General features: G+C 39.6%; 1 protein-coding gene across 5 annotated transcripts in view; it reads right to left on the bottom strand.

The window, feature by feature from the left end:
- FANCC (FA complementation group C) overlaps positions 1-11,917 on the bottom strand; it is a 137,733-nt gene extending 125,816 nt beyond the window's left edge. For 2 of the 5 annotated variants that reach the window (XM_038403918.2, XM_038403913.2), the window contains exon 1: positions 11,786-11,917. The gene's annotated coding sequence lies outside the window, so the exon portion shown is untranslated. Of the gene's footprint in view, positions 1-65; positions 86-11,388; positions 11,410-11,438; positions 11,626-11,785 lie in introns of those variants that run through there. The other 3 variants (XM_038403912.2, XM_038403915.2, XM_043515029.1) reach the window with 3 other exon arrangements.
- Between the last annotated feature and the right edge of the window lie 922 nt (positions 11,918-12,839).

Genomic DNA, 12,839 nt, shown 5'->3' with positions numbered 1-12,839 from the left:
GAGGGGAGTTTTGGAAGGGTTTTTTTTGGCAAACCACTTGATTAGTGTAAGGGGAAATTACTTACCTGTAATTTGGTTTCTCTGGAGGTGTAATTTGACTGGACTGGGTCTCAAGCTTCCACCACGAGATTGGAAAAAAAGAGAAAGAAAGAGATCCTGCCTGAGTTTCAACCCTTTAAACCACAAGTAGGGGTGTTTTGTGCACCAATTAACCACTGGTGCATCAGTGCCTTCCAAAACGTTCCCTTTCAAGTCTCTGATTAACAGAGAGCAAGAAACTCCTTAATTTATAAGCATAAATTATACTGAAATATAAATGACAAATAAAGCTTAGCCTTATTCTGAAAAGATGGGCAAGTACGAAACTAGATTCTTCAGAGAACCAGAGTAACAGGTAAATTTTCCTTTCTCTAAAAGATATGATATTGACTGAATTTCTACCTTTGGATATTAAATCTGGATCGACTGATTTAAATAGAGTTATTTAAACCAGCATGTGGAAAGTCTTGATTTAAATTGATTTTAATCAACTTTTCCATTTGTACTCAGGAATTTTGTTTAAAAAAAGTGCATTTTCATTGGTTGATATAAACATTAAAACATGTTGATTTACAAGTAAATAGAGCCTTTACATTAGATTTGGTACATCTTAGGGTACGCTATAACTATATACATTTATTTAAGCAATTATATAGCTTAATATTCTTAGATTTATATTTATTGTATATTTTTGGTATGTTAGAAAATGGTGAATGATACATTTACTAGATAATTAACTTTTTGTGCATGATTTGTATCAAGCTGCATTGGATGGTAGCTGGAATTTAATTAAACACACAAAACAGTATATACAATTTATTTTTATTAAACAAAACAAGCCCTTAATACAATACAGGACCTATTTTGGCATATTTATAAAGCTTGACCTCAGAAGTTAGAACTGGGGAAAAAAATCTCTCTCTATATAGAAAAGCAGCCTTTAAGTCAAGATTTTTGATAGAGGCTCATGGATTCAGCTTTTTTTTTATTTAAATGTTTTAAGAGATTATAATAAATTTAGGCCTTAGCATATTATGTATTCAATTCAGATGTCATTTTAAACATGTTTATTTCTAAAAACATTTATAACAAATAAAATCAAAAAACCCTATTTAAGTTAAAAGAATCTGATTTTTTTTTAATTCATCTATTTCTATCCACCCTGGAAGGTAAACTCCACAAAAACATATATTCTTCAACTCATCAAGGGGCCAAATCAATCTGAGGTTGTTTCTTCTGTCCTTGAGAATTAAAATTTCCCACAACTCCTTCCACCAAAAAGGCGGTGGAAAAGTTGGTGAAAAATATGCACAACCAGTAGTATGACAATATTGTCCCTGAGATCAGAACAATAATACATGACCTGCACTGCAGGCAAGAAAAATTAAAAGGACATGCCTTCCTTTGCATTTGTACCAAATCAACAAGTCCCATTTATACTTGAATATGTTAAAATTGGTGGCAAAGGATCACTTTAAATGAGTACAAGAACATCCTCTCCCATAACTTGGATAAGGAGAAGGTTCTCCAGCAATGAATTTGACCTCCACCCAGCAAGTTCAACAGCAATGCATCAACTTGAGCACCGGTTTCATAATCAAAACAATGCTCTGTTACACACAGTGAATTTAATCTAAAAGTGAAAGGATATAGTCCCTATCCTCTAAAAAGTTAGAAACACTTGGCCTTTTCTTGTCATTTGTGCTATTTTTATACCCATGTAATGCCACTGACCTCAGCTGGATTAATCCTGATTTAAAACTAATGTAAGAAAGAGGAAAATCATGGCCCAGACTTTTCAGCACAAGTATGTGAATACGAGATAAGAAGCTGTCTACTGATAATTAAATGTATACTCATCCCAGTACAGCACCTATGGCCTTCTGGCTTATATTAAGTCATTTCCTTCTTTCTGGAGATAAGCTCCACTCTGAAAAGGCTGTGGAATCAAAATTTTAGGGTTTTTTGTGCAAATTCAGATACTTTTAACAATATCAGGCTCTTATATCATGTTTTTCATTAGTAGATCTCAAAGTGCTTTACAAAGGAGGTAGGTATCACCATGCATGTGAGGAGGCTGAGGCATAGAGACTTGCCCAAGGTCATCCAGGAGACCAGCGGCAGAGCTAGGAATAAAACCCTGGTCTCCTGAGTCCCAGTCTATCCACTAAGCCGCAAAGCCTCCCAAGGACTTGCTCAGGGAAGAATGTGTCACTCAACTTAGGTAACTCAGGCTTGATACAGGAGACTACTTACAATGGTGAAGGACAACATGCTGAATTCTAGACTTTCAGCAACATAGAAAATGATAATACAGTAGACCGGGGAAGAGATAAAACCTTTTACAGAAATTCCAGAAAGAGCCCAAAAAGTCAGTCACAACGAATCTAGGTGAAAAAGGGGTATGCTTGTACCAATGTCTCTACTGGCTACTTCAGACTATGGTGAAAAACTGGAATGAATTAATGTAATTAATATATAATGTGAAGCATATTGTCAAATGAAATCATGCTCCACTAGCAGCATACTGCTGTAAGAGCATCTTGCAAAGGAGTCTCAGGTATTTTTCCCTCCATCTACACATACACAGAATAAGATCTTCTTAGTAAAGGTTCATTTAGAACACTAAATCCACCAGCAACAAAGGTTATTTCTGCTGCAGAATAAAAAGATTATATGGCATCTAGAGCAACTTTTTGTTTTAAGTTTAGAACACCATGTGTTTATTTACAAAATTTAATACCATTCCCTAGGAACTTGTAACTGTCCATTAATTCTTTTGAATTAGACAAGATACGTTTTCATTGGGTTTCTTAAAAGAATACCTTTACAGAGAAAGATTCCAGCTAGTTACACAGACTATACAATTAAATTTACTATACTATTAAAATTTACATAGATTATTGCAATTAAATTTAGATAAGATTTAAATTAATTCCATTTATAAGTTAAATAATTTAATATAATTTATTATTATAATAAAGTATTATATTTGTTTATTATATTATGTAATTACTTTAATTTAATATAATATTTATTTAATTAATTAAATTAATTAAATTTAGATAACATTTACATTAATTCTATGGGGAAATTGGATTCACTTAAAATCACTTACAGCAGAATTTTCAGGAACAACTACAACGTTGAGCTAGGAGTTACTGTAGCTCTCATTCTAATGGAAGGGAATTCCTCATGAATTTACGTCAGTTGATGACAGATGAGAACTTTTGATATATAGTATGTGAAGTATTTGCTAGTGGTATGTCTCTTGCTCCAAGAAAACTGGGGTGTCTCATATGTCAATTTAGCTATATAACATGATAAATTTATCACAGTGTTTTGAATATTTCAGTACAGTCACATAGTTAATCTAGATTTGGAAAAATAAACCTGTCTAGTAGCTCTTGAAGTAGGGAAGAATGATAGTTTTGCAGTTAAAATACAGATCTGGGAGTCAGAAGACCTGAGTCTGATTCCCAGCACTGACACAGACCTCCTGTGTGATGCTGGACCAATCACAATCTTCCTGTGCCTGATTTTTATCCTATCTATAAAATTGGGACAATACATATTAATCTCACAAGGATCTTATGAAGCTCAATTTATTAATGTCTGTAAAATGCTTCGACATCTACAGATAGAAACCACCATAGAAATGCAAAGGATGATTATTGTTACTTTACATTCCCCAATCATTTGTGTTCATGAAACAAACCATAATACTTAGGAAGCTCTTTGGGGCAGGGACCATCCTTTTCTTTTGTAGGTGTACCACACCTAGCACAATGGGATCCCGGTCCTTGACCATCCCTAGACGCTACGTAACACATATTGTGAACTTGTACTGTTAGTAACTAAAAATGGCATTGCAGAGCTCCATGTTCATTGTGTCTCAATGATGTCATACCAAATTTGCTATATTTGCAAGTCAAAAGATTTTTTTCCCCTAACTGAGAGCCCACAAACTCTGAGCTCTGACAGTCAGTCTGGGTTTGTTAGGATATAGATATTCAGGCCTGTCTGTAAAGGCCTATACTCTAAGAATTTAGGTATATTCTGATCATTTAGCTAGTTATAGAGGTATAAAAGAAAATCAAAATCACTGTCTGCCAGTGTAAGGGGCCTTCTCTTACTGTGACAGTCTGATGCCCTGTTCTTAAACTAAGGCCTTTTGCTAAGCAGCAGAGGCAGCCTTAAGCTGGGAAGCGAACGGTCACATCCTTACATTCCAAACTAGTCACATTGAAATAAGGTGCTATTGGGCTTTTAGGAATACAATCCTGTCCTAATAATGCCTATCGCCTCCAGAGAAAGGGAAGTGCCTAGAAGATGTAAAAGGAAACTTAGTTTGATAGCATCCTGTCTGGCAAGAACTCACTTATCAATAGCGGGGATGTGAAATCCTCATTTCTTCGTTGTTCTATCCCTGTAGTCCCCATTTCCCTATTGTTTGTCTGTATAATCTCTCTCTGGTTCTGTGATTGTTTCTGTCTGCTGTACAATTAATTTTGCTGGGTGTAAACCAATTAAGGTGGTGGGATATAATTGGTTAAATAATCATGTTACAATAGATTAGGAATGCTTAGTTACATTTTAGTAAAATGATTGGTTAAGGTATGGCTAAGCAGAACAAGTTTTACTATATAGTCTTCAGTCAATCAGGAAGTAAGGGGGGGAATGGGAACAGGGAATGGGGGTGGGGAAATTGGAATCATGTTTTGCTAAGGGGGGGAATGGGAACAGGGACACAGGTAAGGTTCTGTGGTGTCAGAGCTGGGAAGGGGGACACTAAGGAAGGAAACTGGAATCTTGCTGCTGGAAGTTCACCCCAATAAACATCGAATTGTTTGCAACTCTGGACTTCAGGTATTATTGCTCTCTGTTCATGAGAGAAGGACCAGGGAAGTAAATGGGTAAAGGAATAAGCCTTGTAACATCGTTCTTTCCATATTATGGATCACCATCATTAATAATGACTCTGAAAGCCAAATTCAGATACACCCATGCAACTGTGCAATCTACTTATGACTAAAGTGGTTGTACAGGTGTAGCTGAGGGCATAATTTTACCTACAGAAAACATATTACTGGTGCTGATGCACAAGACGGAAAGAACACAGTTTAACTGCCAAAGCCAACAAAGAGTTTGTGAGGCTGGCAGTTGGAAAAAAATCTTGTTTCTTGAAAATGGAACAAATTTGATATGAAAACCAATGAGACATGCTGAAAATGGAAGAGCATTATCAGAGATACCGACCTTGCTCTGAGACTTTTAGGGATATTTATGAAAAAAATTAGGGGGGAAATTAGGGAGGTTGCTTGGACTAGTGGCAACTCTCAAAGGTGCGATGCCAAACACAAATACGGGGAGGCCTGGGATAGTGCTTTAAATGCTTGCAGTACATTTTAGATGCACTTCTTTGAACATTATAGTAATAACAGTGGTACAAACTGAGAACCTTTTATTTAGTAACGTCAGTAGCCAGACCAGGTCTGATCACGATATTGGCCGCATCCTCACTGCTTTGCAAGCAGGTTTCCTTGCTTGGTCTTTCACATGAATACTTTGCCAGATTTCTCAAGTGGCAGAGTTGACTAAGTGAGTCCACTTTAGTGATCGTCAGTGATTCCAAACCTTTATCACCAAGATTTGTTCTGAACTCAGTTTGTTTCCCCATGCAGAATACAAAATTCTATGTCAGAGTTGCTTTGAAGAATTACAGGGATCACTTTCATTACCTGAGCCAGAGCATTGTATGCTCTTTTGCCATAGGCTTCCATTATCTGTGACATGGTATGCCGTTGTTCCTCACAACTGGTGCACACTGGAACAGATGACATGTCATTGATCTGACACCAAGCAAACCGCTCCTGTAGTGTGTCTTGCTGTGAATAATCTTTCAGCAGATACGGAAATCACTGCATGAAGAACCCAATATCGTAATACGTAGCCATCATCCTGCGTGCAATTTCAGCTATTTCCGCACGTAGTAGCACAGAATCAAGCAGTGGCAGTTTCCTCACTACGTATGTGCATGCCTCTAATAGTACCAACAAAGTGAACAGAAGAACAGCTTCAAGTCTCTATTCATCAGCCTCGCTTTGTTTTCTGAAGCACAGAGAGGATTGCTTCCACTCTGAGTTGTGTCCCTTGGATCCAATCAAAATATCTTTATCATCTTTCTCATTAGAAGTGAAGTTGTACTGTTGTCAGGCACTTTGCTTATATCGTTACTGAGGACTTGACGAATATGACAAGAAGTTCTTTCAGAAGACTGAATAAGTGACATCTGAGTGTGAGAATCAGCAACTCCTCTTTTTGCAGTGTTCAGTTTGTCAAAGATCATGATTGTATGGTCTAAGAACAGGCAGTAATGTTTCACTTGTGAAGAAATCATCAAGTGTCTTTTACGATCACAACTTTCAACGCCCAGTTCTGCAGCTTGTTTTTGGCACAGGGATGGCATCCGATGTCAGTTCAGTTGCTCTGTCATGCTTGGCGTCAGCAACCTAATCTGTATGCTTGCAGTCACAATGCTTTTTAGATAATCTTTGTTTTGCTGCAATGCCCAGTTTCGACTTTGATAACTGGCTGTGGGTCGTTACTACTCCAGGTTCAATTTTTGATTGTTGCTAATATAGCTGATTTCAGCTCTGCATGGCCCATCTTTCACTAGGTTGTCGCTTATGGTCTGGTTTTGTGGCTTGTCACATCAGCACAAAAATCAGCATCTGTGTTGGTTTTTATTTTGCTGCAAAGGAAGACAATGTAGACTGACAGTCGTAATTTTGCACCTGGTGCCCCAAGAATAAGCTTCCAATTTTGCTGCTTCAGTCCAGAAGAACATAGTGAGTAGTTCCCACTGCTGGATGAGCTGAGTCAGACACAGACCAAGCAACAGATAGCATGTGCTTACATGTTTTATTATCTTATAGATCTATACATCACACAGCTTCTGACACATGATGAGCTCCATGCTCTGGTCAAAAAATATTAGATGTCAGTAAGAAGTTCATCTACAGTGATGGGCAGGAACTTCGTACTTTTCTCAGCCACAATGTGCACAAAATGACATAGGATTATGGAAAATTAGGGAGAGTTGGAATCTTGGCATTATACATTTTTACAATGCCACTTTTCAATGTAGAACCATGCTTTAAGTTTATCAGAGGAGCCTTAACTCAGAAATCCCTGACATCAGAAGGTTTAAATCTTAAGCAATGTTGAATTAATAGAGAGTTCTCTCTTTCCACAGCTATTCCTTAGTATATTTATATACTCTCTATACTGCTACTCTATTTGTATTCCTGGGGATCACTGAAGCCCAATAATGAAAAACCTCTCTTTCTTTTCCATTCACCTGCAGTACTACTTCAGCACAAATACAAAATACAAATGATATTCCCACCTTCTATATTAAACAGTCCTCTGAAGAGTTGCTTATAAAACACTCTGAAGATAAAATGTGCTATATAATTATTTCAGTATTAGGGACAGAATGTTCAACTCAAAGTAGAGATCATCTACAGATTGCTGATTTTAGAATATCTATGAGCATCATTCTCTTCATTAATAAAATTAAGTTAAATTTCCTATAAAAGAACATCTTATTAATATTTTAAAATTCTGTAATGTACACAAATGTGATTGCAGGAATGAAATTTGGCAATGAATCTGTCTTTAATGAGGACCAAAGAGTCAAACCTGTTTTGCATTCCTATAACTCAAAAGCAGATTAACCAATTTTTGAGGGGAAAGGATGGGTGGGGGGTAAACGGGGAAGATTTTCTACCAGGTTAAAATCAAACATGCCAATTTTCAGGCATTTTTATTCCAAAGCTATGAGTGAATGAAAATGTAGATTTTAACTACACATCATCACTGTCTTAATTATACCAGCGTTAATATTAATGACAGTCACTTATGCTAACATGTACTGGAAAGGTTTTATCGTGAAAAACAGGTCTGGGAATACCCTCTTCAGTAAAATATAAACTGTTTAATCCAAGATTTTACTCGATTTATTACATCTGTAATAAGGTCCTTACAGACTGGCATTCTTTTACACGTTTATTAAAACGGGTTGGTCCAAAATAGGTTGTACTGATCAACAGAAATTTGTTTGATATCCACACAACTACAAGTTTTCTAAGATTAAAGGCCTTGTTTTTGGACTAGTATTATACAACAAATGTATCTAAGGGGAATGTTGACGTATGTGTAATCATTTTCAAGAGCCTGGGACCACAAAACAAATTTAATGGATGATTCAGTATAAGAAAAACTATTGCTAGAGCTACAAATCAGACATGCCATCTTCTAAAATGAATACTCAGCCATAAACGTAACAGCTCGACAATTGTACGGAAATACTAAAAACACACTCAGGGAAAAGGAAAGATATTATAGAATAAGATAAAAACAAAGACGACATGAGAATAATGAAAAAGAACAGAAGGAACAGAGATGAAACACAAAGAAAAATAGTGTGTAACAATCAGTGGCCATGTACATACAGACATAAAACATATGTGCAACATGGGAAATAGAAATCAAGGTTTCCTTTTCCAAAATCACAAGACTGTCACTAGGAAAATCTCCATTGGGGGTAGATAGTATTAGGGTTTATATCCACTTTACAAAAGAACCACTAGAGGGCAAGAATTTAAGAGATCTATTTCTATCCAAAAGATGGCAATGGTGAACAAATATCAGCCCATACATTATGTAAAGATGGATGGAGAGAGATGAGACAGCAGGAAGGAAGAAAAAAAAATAACCAAAAATATAAGATGAAAGACAGGAGCAGAGAAGAGAGCTTGTTGTCTATCCCAAAATTTACAAGACAATGATTTTCCTGGGCCTGTCACTATTTTTAAAGTGTCCCAAATTTATCTGAAATAGGACCTGTCACCATAATGTTGTGGCACAAACAGTGTCATCCCACAAAGATAGGAAGGTGGCAACCCTAACATAAGAAAAGCAAAATGTTAAAAAGTACATAAGACATTGTTTTATAGGGGATCAATTTTCTAACAGTCACAGGTAGGAAAGCTTCAAAAAAAATAATTCAGGCATTTTTGAAGTGGATGGAACAATACAGAAGGTCTGAATCATCATCAGTAAAGAAGAGAGGGAATGGCATTATGTTTGCTTGCTACCTATTTTTCAAGTTTTCTGGAAGGTGGATTTTTGAAATTCCATCTACAATTGTGAATAAAAACCTCAGACAAACTTGGCTGCTTCTCCTGAAATTTCTTTTCCCTCCACTTGTATCCCTCCATTAGCTCCCACTTCTCTATGTTTGACGCAATAAACTGCTTGTATTCACTTTCAATGCCCTTCACAGTCAATCCCCACATTACCAATCATCTCTCATTTGCTATTGAGCTGCCAGCACTCACCTCCCCTCAGCTCATGATGTTAGTCCACTTATTTAGTTTTTTTTCTGCTTTCTCCCATGCTATCCCTCATGATTGGGAGGTTTTCCCCATAAACATCTGCAAAGCTACCTCATTATCCATTTTCAAATCCCTCTTCAAAACTCTCCTTTGTCATGATGCCTGCAATATGTTTGATAACAGTTAGGCTGCTGGTTTGTTATGACCACTGCCTATTATGCTGACAAATACTATATATCTACAAATACAAATATATCGGGGTTCTCAAACTGGTGGTCAGGACTCAGGGGATCACGAGGCTATTACGTGGGGGGGGTCATGAGCTGTCAGCCTCCACCCAAAACCCCGCTTTGCCTCCAGCATTTATAATGGCATTAAATATATAAAAATGTGTTTTTAATTTACAAGGGAGGGTCGCACTCAGAGGCTTGCTCTGTGAAAGGGGTCACCAGTAAAAGAGTTTGAGAACCACTGTACTATATCATTTCCTTATACTCCTCTGCCTGTCTTTTGTCTTATACTTCAGGTTGTAAACTCCTTGGAGCAGGCAGCATTTGTGGTTGTTCTGTTTGTACAGCGCCTAACTCAGTGGGGTCCTGATCCATGACTAGGGTTCCTAGGCACAACAGTAATATAAATAATTTGTTTGAAAAAAAGACTAGATACACTGTGGCAAAAGATGCACATTGACAGTTTCTGTCCTAGAGCACAGAAGTCTCAAAATGTTGGCTTACACCATGCAAAAGCTGGGTTCAGATTGTTCTAGACCAGGTATAACAAAGTTGCAAGTTATTTGCTCTCCTCTCAGTAGATCTTTTGGATGTGTATTTGTATGCTAAAATTGTATGCTGTTGGCATGAGGCCTAAAGCCATTTGCTATAAACTGTAAAGTGACTTGATGATTCCCACTTGACATCCTAACCTGAGACTGGATGGTTAGGGCCACTGGTAACAGATACAGGGACTTTCATCACTGTATTGTGAATTCAAATCCAGACTTTGTTAGTAACTGACAGAAACAGACCAGTTGTTTTCTGATGGTTGTGACCTATGTGAAATGAATATTTACATACATTGTCTCCTTGCAGTTCCTAGTATATACATGTCAGAATCACAAAAGTCACCCCATGTTTGACAGTAATTAACAATCTTGTTGGCTCTCTCAAAAAAGTTCAAAAATAACCAGGGCAAGCTGACTTAACTATCTTCTCTCAGCTGCAGAACAAGGAAGAAACACAACAGCAATGTAGCAAGGAGAAGCTAGCAATGCTGTATGGCAAGCAATGTACATTAATGAATATGAATTTATGGCAAAGTACTATGAGAAGAGTCACAGTGTAAACCCTTTCCATACACCTTATGCAAAACGTTACAAATACAGAACCAAATACAGCCCTGATATTGCTATACTGTCTTTAGTAGTAACAGGAATTAATTTATTCTACAATGTCTTCCCTACCTTAGAGGCAAAGTGTGAAGTTTAATTTAGCGATGTTTGTAAAGAGCTTTGTTGTGGTCAAGTGGAAGATGCCCAAGAAATGCAAAATATTATTAGGAACTGAGTAAATCCTGGCAAAGTTAAACCCACCCCCGGCTTTCCAAGAGCTGAAAGGGGTTTAGAGATGCGATTCCCATTGAGTGTTAGGGCGTCAGCAAGCTGCTGTGTACAATTTAAACAGGCATCATCCGTTATTATTGTTAACATCATTGTTAACCCAGTTAGTTTCAAGCTAGGGAGAAGCAGCCCCAGGTGCCCGGCTTGCTGCTGCAGAGACCCTGCCCCTGCTCGGGGCTGCCACACGCCCAGGGGAATAGGGTGACCAGACAGCAAATGTGAAAAAATCGGGATGGGAGTGTGGGGGGGGGGAGGGAAACAGAAGCTTATATAAGAAAAAGACCCCAAAATCGGGACATCTGGTCACCCTACAGGGGAAACGCTTCTCACCCGCGCAAAGGGCCCAAGCCGGGATCAGCGGAAGAACAGCCGGTTCTCACCTCTGCGTGCCGGCGCCCTCAGGCCTGGGCGCTGCCCGGAGCGAGGTGCGGGTGCGAGCGCAGGGTCCCGACCCCGGCGGCGGCGGCGGCGGCAGCAGCAGGGCCTCGCAGCGCCCCGGACCGGAGCCACCGCGGAAGGCGCCCGCCCGAAGCGGAAGGCCCGGGCGCGGCGCGGCGCCGCACCGCACCGCCCACCCGGCGGCCGCAGAGCAGCCTCTGACCTCGCCGCCCGGCGCTGGGGGCCAATTTCGGCCTCTCCCCCGGCGACTGGGGGACGCGGCCCCCCTCTGCCCCGATAATGGGAAATGACCCCGGGCCCTCCCCAAGCCCCGCCCCCCTCCGCTTACCCCGTGGCCCCCGGGCTCGCGCCGCGCCGCGGGTTTGGAAATTTCGCGCCTCCTGGGACGCCTGCGCTGGGGTGACGTTACGACGCCTTCCCCTCCCCCCCCCCCGGCCAGCTGCTCCAAACGCGCGTGCGCGCATGGGGTGCGGCTCTAGGGAAGGGCTGCGGTGGGGTCAGACCCCCTGGGGCGGTGAGGAAGAGGGATGGAGAGGGGCCGGCACGCGGGGCCTGGGGGGCGAGTAGCGAGCACGGGGAGCGTAGGCGGGAAGGAGCTGAGCAGAACTAGCTGGATGGGAAGAAACGTGCTATACTTAGGCAACACATCACTACTATTTTAGAAAGAAAAGGAGGATTTGTGGCACCTTAGAGACTAACAACTTTGAGCATAAGCTTTAGTGAGCATTGAATGCATCCGATGAAGTGAGCTGTAGCTCTCACGAAAGCTTATGCTCAAATAAATTTGTTAATCTCTAAGGTGCCACAAGTACTCCTTTTATTATTTTAGAGTTACCGCTTCCCCCCAACTGTCTCACACTCACACACCTACTCCCCCACCCATGAGCTCCGCACAATACTTGACCAGAGTTTGTCAGCTCTCTGGTCTGTTTGCATCCCCCTAGCATGCTTCAGGTCGCTACGTTTCGGGTCATATCTGTGACACTATTTTACCATCTCTTTTTAATAGTTGTGCTTAACTTGATGCTCTTAGGAATAGGGTATTCCAGAAACAAGTACAGCAACTTCAACCCGAACCGGGTGGATTTATAACAGGTCACACTCAATCACTTCTACCCCATAGAAATTAAGCAGTCAAAACTGTGGTTATGTTATTTATACATTTAAAAAACATTGCACTGCTGTGTGCATGGCCACACTTATGAAAGCATTCCCATAAAGAGCCAGATCATACTCGGTGAAATAGTTTCCCTCATTTTAACAGAATTACACAGATAAGTAAAGCAAGATTTGACTCTAAATATAAAAATGAGAAAACAAGCTAGTTAAGTGGTTCTCATACTTTTGTACTGGTGACCCCTTTCACATAGCTAGCCTCTGAG

The sequence above is a fragment of the Dermochelys coriacea genome, chromosome 5, assembly GCF_009764565.3.
Source record: "Dermochelys coriacea isolate rDerCor1 chromosome 5, rDerCor1.pri.v4, whole genome shotgun sequence".
Lineage (NCBI taxonomy): Eukaryota > Metazoa > Chordata > Testudines > Dermochelyidae > Dermochelys > Dermochelys coriacea.
This window is presented reverse-complemented; position numbering and strand designations above follow the sequence as displayed.